At 38.4% G+C, this 14,969-nt stretch overlaps 1 protein-coding gene across 2 annotated transcripts in view; it reads right to left on the bottom strand.

The window, feature by feature from the left end:
- Positions 1-13,709, bottom strand: part of phactr4a (phosphatase and actin regulator 4a) — a 51,436-nt gene extending 37,727 nt beyond the window's left edge. Inside the window, exon 1 of one of the 2 annotated variants that reach the window (XM_053489863.1) lies at positions 13,459-13,709. The gene's annotated coding sequence lies outside the window, so the exon portion shown is untranslated. Of the gene's footprint in view, positions 1-8,702; positions 8,825-13,458 lie in introns of those variants that run through there. The other variant, XM_053489864.1, reaches the window with a different exon arrangement.
- Positions 13,710-14,969: the final 1,260 nt, after the last annotated feature.

Below are 14,969 nucleotides of genomic sequence, written 5' to 3'. Positions count from 1 at the left end.
ATTGTTTTTTTTTAATCATACAATGATAAATATTTTCCATTTATATTTCAAAGCAGCACATCATCTCTTCCAGTGGGCCGATTGTGATGAAACGGATCCTATATGTTACCTCAGACTCGGCCAAACACACCTGTGAAAACCTTATTAAAAATCGCTTAGTAGTTTTTACGTGATGCTTGCACAAACAAACTCATTTTACTCATCTTACATCCCACAAAAATTTCTTCAATGTACAGACACGCTGACTACAGTTTTATTATATGTATAGATAGAAGATAGTAAAGCACGTAATCAATCATAGACAAGACCTAATTTTTATATCCAATCATATCACTAAAGGTGGGATTTATTAGAAAAGATGTAAAGCTGAATCTAACATCAAAGTTGGAGAAAAAATACTACTTCATTTTCCTCAGTCTATCTACAGGAGGTTAAATACCTGACAGCAGCTAAAACATCTCACCTCTTCGCAAGTCTCAAAACAGTTACTTTCAGATTAAAGATAAGATTGTGGCAAAACTGTTGTTGAAATATGTTTTTGCAAAGCGCCATAAATCCTACTACGGATGAAGAAATCAAATAAATGAACAAACAAACAAACAAACCAAACATTGCAAATTACGCAAAAACTTGATACGCAAAAACTGAATCAAACAATTTAAGATTGATTAAACTGCACAACTGATTTAATCGCACGTGAATCAAATACGGTTTGATTTTATACTACATCGATATCACCTAAAATATTTAACCTTTCTCAGGTGGTTGATTAACCAAAACGGAATTGCAAGCCTGAGCTGGAACAACCAAATGCATTCTCAAATTTGTGCATTATTTGGCAGCGCTTTGGGTTGCCAGTCATTTCTAAGCGAGGCAGGACAGTGTCGATGTAAAGAGTCTTCGCCGAATTAAATAACAACAATAATAAAAGTATTAGTCAAAACTGAATTCTCGGAGACACACGCCTGGACCTGAGACAGCAGGTTACACACCTTCCCAAGCTTGTGGAATGAGCGGCGCTCCCACAATGCACTGGTGTACGTTCCACCCTGCAGGCGTTGCGAGTGAACACAAGCACCAGAAACGCTCTGGGCTGCCATGTTACTCGCGTAAATCAACATCAGTGGACTTTTTTTTTTTTTTTTTAGCTCTTTAGCACCCCGTACTGTTTAAACAAAGGGAAAAAAAAATGTAAACAAGGAAATGAATAGCTGGAGCTCGACTGACAGGTTTGTTAAAGTGACCTGATCCTGTTCTGGTGTATTTACACAGTGCAAAGAGGTGAAAGTACAGAGAGTACACAGAGCTAGCAACAACAAGGCGGGAAAAATAATAATAATGTTACAATGGCACCTGGAAGTGGGTGGGATAAACAGTGTGACGCAGCAACCGGACATTTTGTCCCTAAAGTGATTTTTTTTTAAAGTAAATCCTCAGCTCACCGATGTCCAATAGAAGCGCTAGTGTGGATCTGTGTCCACTGACCCGCGTCCACTGCGGAAAGCTCCTGCAATGGACACGTGAGCATTAAGAGAACGTTTTTTCTTTTACATTGTCGTGAACACAACGGGAAATGAGGTTGCTGCTGAGGTTGTTACAGAAACATGTGTCCTCACTTGGAAAAGAGACGGCACTGGAAGCACAGTATGTGGAAGCACTATGGGTAGAAAGCGAGCCGGCGGAGGCGGTGTGATGCTCTGGGTGGTGTCCTGCTATTCACGTGGATGTTACTTTTTTCCTGTTTGCACAGGACATCTACATTTACTGTAGGCATTCGGCAGACACACTTATCTCGGTACACATCTGAGCAAGTTGGGCCTCGCCCAAGGGCCCACAACAGGGGCAACTCGGTGGTTGTGGGGTTTGAACCTGGGACCTTTCCAACCGTAGTCCAGTTCCTTAAACTCGGAGCTGTGATCCCTGGTCATTTATAATAATTGCTGAGGTTGTGTGTGATGGTAATCCTGTGCAAACTGGTCACGTCTGTAATCTGTAAAGTAAAAATTGACCTACAACACAGAGGTCCTACGATAATATATATTTATTATTCCCGTGTGAATCCACATGTTCGCGATTTGCCAGGATTTGTCAGAGTCGTATATCGATTTCTTTCAAGGTTTTTGTTTTCTGCAAGGAATAGAAGCTGGGTTGGAGAGCTCTGAAAGTATTTTAAGTGCTGCGTCACATCGCTACACTGTACACCATACAACAATACAATCGAGAACAGAGCTTTGTTTGTATTTAAGTAAAATCGCAGGCTTCGTCCCCAGATAATACCAAGAGTAATCCCATATGAATAGGGCTTTTAACACGTCCCACCTGCCTAAACATTGCTGCTGACCAAGTTACACTCCATCATGGTAACTGTATGGACCTGGCAGCAGGATATCGTGACCGGTCTCTTGGTAAGGTCATATTATCGCATGGATTCTCATACCACTGTTATGCAGACGACACCCAACTTGTTCTCTCCTTTCCTCCCTCTGACACTCAGGTTTCCACCCGGATCTCAGCATGTCTGGCAGACATCTCATTTTGGATGGTTGCTCATCAGCTGAAGCTCAATCTCAGTAAAACCGAACTGTTGTTTATCCCTTGTGACTCATCTCCAGGTCAAGACCTTGTGATATCCATGGACAACAACCAAATCACTCCCTCAACCACTGCCCGCAATCTTGGGGTAACCGTGGACAATCATCTGTCATTTTCCCCACACATCGCTAACCTTACTCGCTCTTGTCGATTTCTTCTTTATAATATCAGAAGAATTCGCCCATTTCTTTCTTTACAGGCTACTCAGGTGCTTGTTCAGTCCCTTGTTATTTCAAGACTGGACTACTGCAACTCACTCCTGGCAGGCCTGCCTTTGTCCACGATTCGTCCTCTGCAACTGATCCAGAATGCAGCAGCACGACTCGTTTTTAACCTTCCCAAGTTTTCCCACACCACCCCACTCCTCCGCTCCCTGCACTGGCTTCCTGTAGCTGCCCGCATCAAATTCAAAACACTGATGCTTGCCTACAAAGCTAAAAATGGCCCAGCACCCACTTACCTCTCTGCGCTAATTACACCACGCACTGCACCACGTTCCCTCCGATCCTCCAGCACTGCTCGCCTCATCCCACCATCTCTCAGGGATCGAGGGCGGCATTCATCCAGGCTCTTTTCTGTTCTGGCACCTAGGTGGTGGAATGAACTTCCTCTAGATGTCCGTACATCAGAGACTTTGACTATCTTTAAACGACGACTCAAGACGCATCTGTTTCTCCAGTACTTGGACTAACCCCCCCCCGAAAAAAAAGAAAAAAAGAAGGAAAAAAAAAAAAAAAAAACTCAGATGTGTTGGACTAATGGTACTTAGTTATTAACCTAGTTAACCCAGTGTAAGTATGTATCCAATGTTGTAAACATTAAAGCACTTTTTGTAAGTCGCTCTGGATAAGAGCGTCTGCCAAATGCCTAAATGTAAATGTGACCCGACACACTGCAAAAATCCTTCAAGAATGATGGAGGAACAGGTCAAATCAAAGGTGTCCAAAATCACCAGGTCTTAATCGAACTGAGGGTCCAAGGTAATTGCTGGAAAAACAAGTCCATGGAAGCCCCACCTTAGAACTTACAAGAACTTAAAGGATCTGCTACTGATAGCTTGGTGCCTGAAACTACAGCACACCTTCAGAGGGCTCGGTGGATCAGAGCTGTTTTGGCGGGGAAAGGGGGATCTAGTCAATATTTATACATACATAACATCAAGGCTGATTGGTGTATGTATTATATGAGAGATGATCAGGCCAGAGATTTAGTATCCTGGTGATGCTGAATGCTAAGTGGTTGGAACAGACGAGAGGGGAAATAAGGTCGCTGCTGAAGTTGATACACAATTTTTTAATTGTATCTTTAGCCTGTCGCAGTAAAACAGTCACTCCTGTTACTTTAACTTGCTATACTGTACATCATTTAAATTAAATATACTATAAAAAAAATGAGATGTGGATCAAGGTACATACAGCTACAAGCTCACACAAGTGAGAAAATAGGAAAAGCCATAAAAATTATGATTATTAAATACCCACGACTGCTTATTAGAAAGATGAACTTTAGCAGTCAAGGCTAATTAGATTCCAAGAGAGTTTTCACCTTAAGCATGATTGATTTATATTAGGTTTACCAAAGAAGAGATTTATGGATAGTTAGTTGGTATAAGAGAAGATGATGCAGAAGATAGGGTTAGATGGAGGCAGATGATTAGCTGTGGCGACCGCTAAAAGGGAAGAGCCAAAAGACGAAGAAGTAGAAGAAGAGGGGGGGGGGGGGGGGGGTTGGAACGTCAAGAGCAACGCTCTTCCTACTTTATCAGCCATGGCTGTGTACGTCAGAGGACGGATTGATGACGTTCCATCTAAACGTAGATCTGCTTTCATTCTCAGCTACGATTGGCTTTCAATCCACGCCGAGTGTGCTGTAGTGTCCCTGAGACAACCTCTTTAAGCAGACTCGGGCACGGTTCCCAAAGTCTGGAACGATTGTGTTCTCACTGAAGTACCAAAATGAACCAGACTCTGGGGTCAAGTGTTCTCAGGAAACGATACCGGGGTTATAGACATCCAAATAATAGCAGACCTCGTGCAGCGTATCCTGACCGCTATTGGTTTGTGCAATTTAGTCAAGCACTTCAAGATAATGTCCCTCCGAACATGTGGAATTTGGGTCTGAATTTCGAGATTCCACGATTACTGGTTATTCTCCAAACTAGTATGAAAATGTATTTCACTATCCAAAAGCAGTTTATTCGACGTGTTATAACCGCTGAAAGTCTTTCTTCATTTTTTTTTTTTAGCTTATTCACTATTTGGTCGGTTGTTTGTGTGAAGCCTGCGACTATTAGTTCTTCTCTTATTTCCTCATACACCTTTTTTTTTTCTTAAAGCACTTTCAAAATGCCAAAAGCGCTTTTGTTTCGTCCGCGCTCCACATTAATGGACTTTGGCTCTCTGCCATTTTTTTTTAACGCTCCCTATAACTCCGCCCACCGCTCATGACGTCACGGGTTCTCGCACCCAGACCAGCAGAGTTCAGGGGCCGGTTCGGTGCTTATTTTAGGGCACCGGCACCAACTTTTTTTCTGTGGAAAAGCGCGGCACTGGTTCCAAAATTGGGAACCGGCACGGGAACCAGAGCAGTGGACACGGGGTATATATGTGTCTCTATGGTAGCTGCTTGTACCTGATCAGGCGTCCAGTATGACTAAAGACACACCGATCAGTCAGGGATTGACAAAAATCAGGAATGATCATCAGCCTCAAGTTAAAAACAAACAAACAAAAAACAACAGCAACTTCCTGGTTTGTAGGTGTCGGCTCATTTTCAGTTGTATTTTATCCTTTGTAAATAAAAACAGGTTTCAGTCTGTGGGTTACTTAATAGTCCATGTTTTATTAGGAGCATACGGCTGAATTTTCTATTAAAGCAAAGTTAAAAACTAATTTGTGTATAATCTTATTATACATGTATACCATTTAAAAAAAAAATAATAAATAAATAAAAATAATCAGCAGGTTAGACCAGAAATGCAAAGAAAAATTCTCCAAATACGACGGCGCTCCTGCACAAGCTTCTTTACTTTTATTTTTAGGAATGATTAATAAATTATATACACCTGATAGCTTCTTGTTAGTCAGTTTTACAGATCCAGAATAAATTCTCACGCTGCTGTCGACTCTTACGTGCTTTTCCTTAAATGAGTGTTTCCCCATGTCTGGCCACGCCCCCTTCTTTTCCACCACGGACAACAATATCCTCAGACAGAACAAAGGCGCGGTACGCAGTCCAATATGTACACAGCTGTCCTTTAGCTTCGCTTATATTCAAATGATCATCATCATCAGGATTTTGTGGAGTAGCGAGTCACTGCGTAAACACGTAACCAACCACAGGCTCGCTGAACGGTTCAGCGGGTTTAAAGACGGAGATAAATGATATAATATACGCGTTTTTTTATAACCGTGTCATTTGCTTCCTTCTTCAGAGCAAAGAGCAAAGTTCAACTGGGGGGGAGGGGTTCACACGTCTTACACACGTATCACTCACAGAGATTTTGAAACAAGTTCTGGGTTCCTTAAAAACAGTCTGGTTCATATCTTCGTCTCTCTTGTAGTCGTCTTGCTGCCGATGGCTAACAAATGAGACACTGTGCACGCGATTCGATGTCGAAATCGACAAAGTCTCAAGAGTGACGCAGGACACAGTTTCTGACCGAGAGTAAAAGGAGGCAGCTGTCGGCTCAGTGTGATCTTGTGGTTCCAGATTTCAGAAACTGCTGATCGAGGCTTTTCACGTCAGCTGCCTTTGCAGAACCACATGAGCGTCAGTCCTGTGAGGAAAAACGGCTCGTTAATGTCGGCCAGACACTTTCAAGCTGATGTGAAGCATAAAATGAAAATCACTCTTTGCAAACGTAGTGAGCAGAAAAGCATCTTAGAACACACCGAGTCTTTAAGCAGAGCTGTGGATCACACACGTGAATAATTTAGTTTAGTTAATCATTTGTTAGAATCAAGAAAAGAGGACGGGAAGGAATTGTTCTGCCACATTTTTTCAAACCCTGTTCATGATGATACTTGACTATAAATACTATTTTCCTCCGTCAAAACCCATTTCCATCAACAAATGCAAATCACAACTTCCTTTTCACTACTGGGAAACGCGTACGGCCGGAGCGAGGTCACGTCGACAAACGCAAATGCGTGAGTTTCAGTACTGGATAGTTTGCTGAATAATCATTTAGGCATTTACCAAGTATTAACATGTTTTATAAAAAACAATTATCTTTTTTTCCCCCAGAAAATCTTTTCCTACACACTCCAGTTCAGTAAGTGGCGTTATTCCACAAACCACTCAAACACACAATTATTATTATTTTTTTTAAATGAAGCAATACTGGAGTTTGTACTTTCTGCAAAAGTTGTGAAAACTTTTTACAAAACTTACAAAGTGTCAATTGATTCTGAATCAAAAACTGACCAATTGATTCATACAAATAAATAAATAAATAAATAACATGAATAAATATATAAATAAATACAATTGCATCATCTCAAAACCAGGAATCTGTAACAGGCTAGAAATGCTGACTGCCTAAAAAAAAAAAAAAAAAAAAAAAAGGCTTCATTTCCTGTTCACTTCTGCAAAAGTTTAATTTACAAGACCTGAAAGGTATTCCACAAAGGAAAAAAAATTAATAAATAAAAAGGAAAAAACGATCCACTACAGTATACATGACTCAGTCGAGCAAAGGAAACTTTTCTGGGTGAATCAATTCATTCAATCAAAGAGTCAATTTTTTATATTCAGAATCGATTTCTTTTTTTTTTATTAGGTAAACGTTCAATAGTTAAATGATCTACAATAGAGTTTTAACAGAAAAAAACAAATAATTTAATTCTTCTGTGTTTTACAACTGTATCGCTTCTTCTTTTGAAGTTTGTTGGTGGTTAGCGTAATACCACCATCTACTGGACTGGAGTATAAAGCAAAAAAAAAAAACCTAGCAGGGACAAAAAATTTAATTATTGTTTGTGTACTAATCAATTACACAAGTTACACAGCATTTCAGTGTTTATGTGGTACGTTTGGTAGATATTAATACTATGAAGTCTGTAAACAAATAAAGCTGCTTGGAATAAATAAAAACAAAAAAAACATTACAGCTAAGTGAATAACTCAAAAATCGCAATGCAAAAAAAAAATCACAAGATTCTCTTTAAATACTGCTGAGCTTATTGTTTCCTGTTAGAAAAGTTACATATGCTGTAGAATTCCCTGTGAGAAAGTACGCACCCATGTTAGAAATGAGAAACCATTTGGGAGTGTCTCACACAGTAAACACGTTTAACTCATTCTCCTTCACAGACCGACGTGTTCATGGGAAACTCTTCTAAAGTTTTACGCCTGACTGTTGAGAACGTAATCGCCTGTTAATTAGAAATGGCAAAACTCTTATTACTGAGTGAAAACATAATGCTCGGTATAAATGTGTGAATACAGCATGTATGTGTGACGAAAAAAAAGAAAGCTGTGTTGAAATAATAATATTAGCAATAATAATAATAATAATAATAATAATAATAATAATAATAAAAGTGTGTGTATCAGATTATGGCTTGAGGAGACTTTAAAGTGCTGTGTTTAAAAAAAAAAAAAAAAGTTTCCTGATTTCCCAATTTGCTTCCTACCGCACCCGACTGCTAAACACCTCGTTGCGCGGGTAAATCACTGAATGAATCTGATAACATTCAATTATGCAAACCTAAGGGAATTACACGTGTTCAGAAGAAACTCTCAGACACGGTTTTAAAGCAAAATGCATTTTTCTCAAACTAAAAGTAAAAAAAATTATTTAAAAATCTACTTTTTTTGTTTGTTTGTTTTCTCCCTAACCGTCGGCTCTGTTTATGTGTGTTGTTGACAATTAGGCTCTGGGAATGTAAAAAAAAAAAAAAAAAAAAAAAGGAAAAAAAAGGAAAATAGGAACCATTTCCTGCACAAACACGATAAACAAGACCGTGCAGATACTGCGTACAGATATCAGATTCGCAAGAAGCAGTGTCTCTCAGCCGTCTCTCGTCTCTCGGTACTTGTGCAGAATTTTTTATTAAAACTTTCCACAAAGTACGAGATCGCTTACACGAAGATAAACGGCTTACCTTCGGAGCAGCGTTTCACAGATTATAAACTTGTCGTCAGTCTTTAAGTCAGAATCGGTTCCATTTCTTTAGATCTTAAAAGCAGAGCCTCGGGTAGTTTATTCTCCAGCTGTGTGTGTGTGTGTGTGTGTGTGTGTGTGTGTGTGTGTGTGTGTGTGTGTGTGTGTGTATATCTGCACCACCGGGCAGCACGCTTGTCCTGACTCGCTGGTGACACTCGGGAGGAATGCTCAGAGCGGGAGGCTGGCTTTAACCCAAAAACCACAATCGCTACTGATTCACAACACAATAAACTACACAGTCCGACGGTTTATAGCATAATCACAATCCTCACAAGGTTTTTTCTTTAAAAACAAAAAAACAAAAGTAACAATGAAGTACTGACCTTAACCTTAAAACATCAGGATGAAATCAGTCGTACTAAACTGCAGCTTTAAATCAGTCATTTAAATCACGTTACAGGATAATTACACAAATCTACAGTATGATTATCTTGTAGATCTAAACAGCACTATATTCAGTAAAGATGGAAAGAAAAAAAAAAACTTTATAATCTTTAAAATCTATTAAAAAGAAATTATACATGTTTACATATTTAAGGTGGTAAAATGTAAAGATGGGAATCACAAAGGATGACCCGATACGATATTACGATACCCGAGTGCCGATTATTGTGTATCGCAATTTTAAGTATTCCGATTTCATAAAGATCCAGAGTCGATATTATTTTTTTTTTAAAGAATTTGTTACAATTCTGAACAAATTTAGGAAATGATTTGCTCGTACCACACAGGATGCAGTGCTGCCTGCCCATGGGTAAATAGTTTAAAGTGTAACACCAGTAGGATTATAGAGAAACTGAAACGATTTTGATTTTAGAGTCATTGTGGTTGATACCAGTAGTCCCTGATTGACGAACATTCAAGTTACAAACGGATTGCGGTTCTACAAACATTCGTAGATGCGAACAAATCGCAGAAGTAGCTCCCTGTATTGTACAAAATTGTACAATGAATCAGTCCGGGAGCATGATAATTGAATATTTCGGAATAAATCCTCAGAGTTCACAGTCCAATATAGTATAAAACAGCGCTAAGACAAAATGACACTGTTACATTTTACTGTGAGATTCATTTCCTTGAGCATGGTTACGGTTTTTAGGTAAGGGAAGAGTTAGTTAAGTGGATTGGTGTGCTGTACATTGTATATTCTTGTGTAAGGCGTACAAGACCCACTTTGTTGGACTTAAGAACAAATCCGACTTACAAACATGCTCCCGGAACAGAACTCGTTTGTAAGTCGAGGATTGCATGTACTTTAAAGTGTACCACCTGTAGAATTATACAGGAACTGCGTCCGATTCCGATTTTGGATTTAGTGTGGCAACATGTACTGACACACAGAAGAATCGCAATACACATCTGAATATTCCCATTTTTCTTTAGAACCATACACCCACGCTCTGTGCAAGCTTCCTAACAATAAACGTCATGTTTTTAAAACCATTAAGCATCAATACATCACCTGTGACAAGATGAATAATGCATGACCGAGAGCGCCGCCCCATTGTGGAAATAAACAGCCTTTACAACGAGATTGTGTCATGTGGTAGAGAGTTTTGTTTATTTTTCAACATCATTACATAATGTACGCCTGAACAAGCAAGTAGAGTACCTGGTAACCCTCAAGTTACAACAACTATAAACGTCGCATTCGCTCAGATTTCCTCTTAATGCAAGTTAATAAGACAAAAGAACTAACTGGATTTCAACTGAATAAAACATCCTTTTAGTTTCAGAGTGTTTAGTTCTTAATTTTTTATTTTTTTATTTCAATTAATTCTTCACATATGTGTAGGTGTTCGAATAGTGTTCAACATGTTGTATGTAGTAGACCTCTTTTTCACTGCAGGAAATACCAGCGGCCCACGACCGCAAGTATATTTTAGACCTGTGGGGAAACACATCATCAGCCAATCACTGATTACTACTGATCCCATCATCCAATCATAGCTCACGACTGCTCCCCCCCTTAGAAATTCTGTGTTGTGAAATCAGAGCTTCTTTTTGTCTTTGTCCTGGTCAGTATAAAACATAATATTTTGTAAACATGTAAAAGGTTGGTTTGTACGTAGTGCCATCACTAAACAAGACTTCTTTCATTTTTTAGAAATTATTTACAATCTACTATTTTCTATATAGTAAAATAAAATGCACAACAATGTTCACATTAACCAAATCACGAACCGATCGCTTCACCCAATCACTAGCTAAGACAGTTTAACAATTCCTGATCGCTAATTACTTGTGTTCTCATCAACCGATTAATGATCACCAGCACTTGCACTTCTTTACTTTAACCTTACAACTACTCACTGTCACGTGAAGTACAGTAGAAAGAACAGTATTATGTTGTTCTTGGTCTTTCGGCTGCTCCCGACAAGGGGTCGCCACAGCGGAATACCCAGTCCACACTACAACTTGGCAGAGGTTTTACGCTGGACGCCCTTCCTAACGCAACCCTCCCATTTTTATCTGGGCTTGGGACCAGCACTGCATCCAGTGGCTGGGGTTTGGGCACTGGCTGGGAATCGAACCCGGGCCTTCCGCATGGCAGGCGAAACACCTACCATCTACCCTGAATAACAGTATTTTTATAAATGAGTAAAAATCCTTTTTATTTAGGAAACGGACTATTAATTAATAATTTTTTTATTTTATTATTAAAATTATTTCTGATTATAAAACTATAAACTAATGTACAACAATATTAGCATAAGTAATTTCCCATTTATCATGTTTCTATGTAATCTGGCACACAAAGGACAATCAAGAACAAAGGTACAAAGGAGGTTGCTACTTTACCCATGAGAAAAAGTGGTCACTCTGTACAAACTGTGGCTTAATCTATGGAATATGAGAAGATCTAAGCAAAATGTACCGTTTTGTCTGTTATAGAATTTATTTGCATAAAGTTAAACCTGAGCCATGAACAAAATCAAAATGTTGAGTAGAAGTGAAGTTATGAGCCACCATGTGCCGGATTATAAATCACAGGTTTTGACAACGTTTCAATTAACAGTCCCCCAGTACGTCTAGATACACAAACTTTGTCTATAGTTTCATTAATGAAAATATTACAATGCAGCTAAGGACATACTATAATAAACAGCATGAGTAGCTCACCTCTCATAACTTCTAGTCTGCGTCATTCGTTTTTTTTAATTTATTTTTTTTATCTATTGCACTGCATAGCGTCTATGGGAGTCACATGACAAAAGAACGAACGATTCGGATCGAAAAGACTCAAAGGTAAAAGTACTTAATTCTGTTTCCTGTACATAACCTACAGAGGTTTCGCAATGCTTTGCGCATGCTCACCCAGCAGAAAATGAACGAATCATTCTCCGAGACTACTTGTTCTTCTGAAAAGATTCGTTCAAAAAGAATGAATCATTCATGAGCGAACCATCACTAATATACAGTATATATAAAAATCGCAATATTTATAAAAGTGCAATTGTAAGTGAATCGGCATGTAAGAATTGTGATATTACAGTATCCGGAGGTGATTGGTGATTCTCCTCATACTAATCAGCTACTTGCTCAATGTAAACAAACACCTGCACCAATAGATATTAATCAGAAAGGCTAAACTGAATATTTTTACTGGGATTAGTTTATATTTTCATTGCTGAAATGGTATAAGTGAATTTTAACTCGCTGGAGTTGTTTTAAGATCAAACTTTATCTGATCTACTTTTTCGATTTCTCATCTGTGATTCACTCTCCAAATACCAAACAGGAAGTGTGTATTTGGCTGATGAACTTATTTCTTTCTGTTAATTGATAAATCATGCAGAGAATTCTGTCGTACAGAAAGACTGACATGTACACGAGTGTCAACCTGAAATAATATCAATATCACTGATTATCATCAGCTTTAACCTTTTAACTATTTCTACAAACTCTTAACCTGTCGGTGACGGGTACTAATAGTGCTAGAGTTTGGCATAAGTAATTGCCCCCTCACCCTGTCTGTATGTCATTTGACACACACAGGACTATCATGAATAATTTTTGAAAAAAGTCTGCATATGACCTTGTGACGTCACCAAGCGACTTTTAGAGGTTGCTACTTTCCCTTGAATGAATTATAAAATCACAAGTGTAATACTAAAGTCTAATTAACATACAACAGGTGTATATGTGAATTAGAGCAAATAACGTTAAAATAATTCATTTGTCTTGGTTTGTAATGATATCAGTCGGTACAACCAACACACACACAAAAAAAAGAGTTTATTTATTTATAAAGTGTAAATAATGAAAGTACACGACCTTAAAAACAACAAGCTGTGTGGTTGGCTAACTGGCTAAACTGCTAGCAACTTGTAACTTACCTGCGCTCAAACAAAGCAAAACATTCTACTTTATAACACTCAAGACCGTTAATATAACTGATAATTCTTTATTCATATTCATAACACAGCATTTAAGACGTTGATGAAGCCGCGGTGTGAACGTTAAAAATCGTTAACTTTCAAATTCCAAAGTTCCTGCTAGCGGGGTTAGCTTTAGCCTGTAACCGTGTACACAAGCAACAGGTTACAGCAGGAAAGCGTGAGCGCGAGCGCGCGCGCGCGTGTCTATATAATTGTGTGTGTGTGCGCGCGCGTGACAACTATACATAAATATAGCTCGTGTGTTTTTATTATTATTATTATTATGTAAGATAAACCTTCCCCTGGTCTTACCTGCTCACGGTGTGTGTTTAGGAGACGCTTCCATAAATTAAGCACAGCTTCAGTTCAGTTGTTTTTTCAAGTTTGTGCTGCAGATAAGATGTGAACTTTAATCTGTTTGAAAATAAAATCGAGTGGAAAGATCCAGAAACTCGGAACACATCTGAAAAAAAAAAAACTAACAAAATAAAACTCCGTCTGTGCTGGAAATCAACGCAGACATGAATCAGGTTTATCAGAGCAGTCACACGACCTGCCTCGGCTCTGTGTGTGTGTTATACACGCTGCGGTCAGGGTTGCCAAGTTGTTTCCAACTCCTCTTTTCTTTTCTTTTTTTGCTGTGTAACACACTGTAGATTTTGAGAGTGGATAAGAGCTAGTTTTCGATATTTCTTCTCTTAACATAGCTTACATGGTTACTTTTTACAAACTTACGTTTTATTTATTTATTTATTTGTTTGTTTGCTTGTTTGCATAGCAAGCCATGTTTCATCCAAATACGTTTTTTAATCTTTACTGCCATCTAGTGGATTGTTTTTGTACTACTTTGTTCTTTCCTTTTGTGTTTTGTTTTTGTTTGCTTGTGTACCTCTTCACTTACAATAGCAATGTTTTATTTAAATAAAGTGTTTAAATACTTTCTGCCATCTAATGGTTTGCTTTTGTTTGTTTGTTTACTTCCTTAATCACTTTCAATAGCAAACAATGTTGAATTCAAGTAAGGGTTAAATCTTTTTCTGCCATCTAGTAGATTGTTTCTTTACTACTTTGTTCAACTTTCTCGTTTGTTTGTTTACTTACATACAATAGGAAACCAAATTCAATTCAATTAAGTGTTTAAATCTTTTAGGCGGCACAGTGGTGTGGTGGTTAGCACTGTCACCCTGCACGTCCGGGTTCGATTCCCGTCTCTGTGTGCATGGAGTTTGCATGTTCTACCCGGACTTGGTGGGTTTCCTCCGGGTACTCCGGTTTCCTCCCACAGTCCAAAGATATGCAGGTTAGGCTAATTTTGTTTGTTTACTTACTTCCTCACTTACAATAGCAAATCAAATTTAATTCAATTAAGCATATAAATCTTTTCTGGCATGTATTAAATTGCTTTCGTTCTGCTTTGTTTTTCTTTCCTTTTTGGTTTTGTTTGTTTGTTTGTTTGTTTTACTTTAAGGGAGGAACCACCAGCCTAGTGGCTTAGTTGTTAGTACTGTCACCTCACACTGCGCTGATCCCTTCAGCCGATCACTGATCATCACTAATCCCTTCAACAAATTACTGATCATTTTTGATCGCTGCAAATAATAACTGATCATCACTAATCTCATTAACCAATCAGTAAATATCACTGATTCAATTCAATTCTATTATATTTTATAGCGATTTTAACACGGATCATTGTTGCAAAGCAGGCTTACACAGTCAAAAGAAAATATTCTTATTGTCTAGGAGTGTTCTAGTATGTTTATAGATGTATGTGTTTTCTTGTATAACATTAATACAGATGAAGAGAATATTGTTTATGTTCC

The sequence above is a fragment of the Clarias gariepinus genome, chromosome 28 (genome assembly GCF_024256425.1).
Source record: "Clarias gariepinus isolate MV-2021 ecotype Netherlands chromosome 28, CGAR_prim_01v2, whole genome shotgun sequence".
Taxonomy (NCBI): domain Eukaryota; kingdom Metazoa; phylum Chordata; class Actinopteri; order Siluriformes; family Clariidae; genus Clarias; species Clarias gariepinus.
The sequence above is the reverse complement of the archived record's forward strand: the minus strand, read 5'-3'. Positions and strand labels throughout refer to the sequence as shown.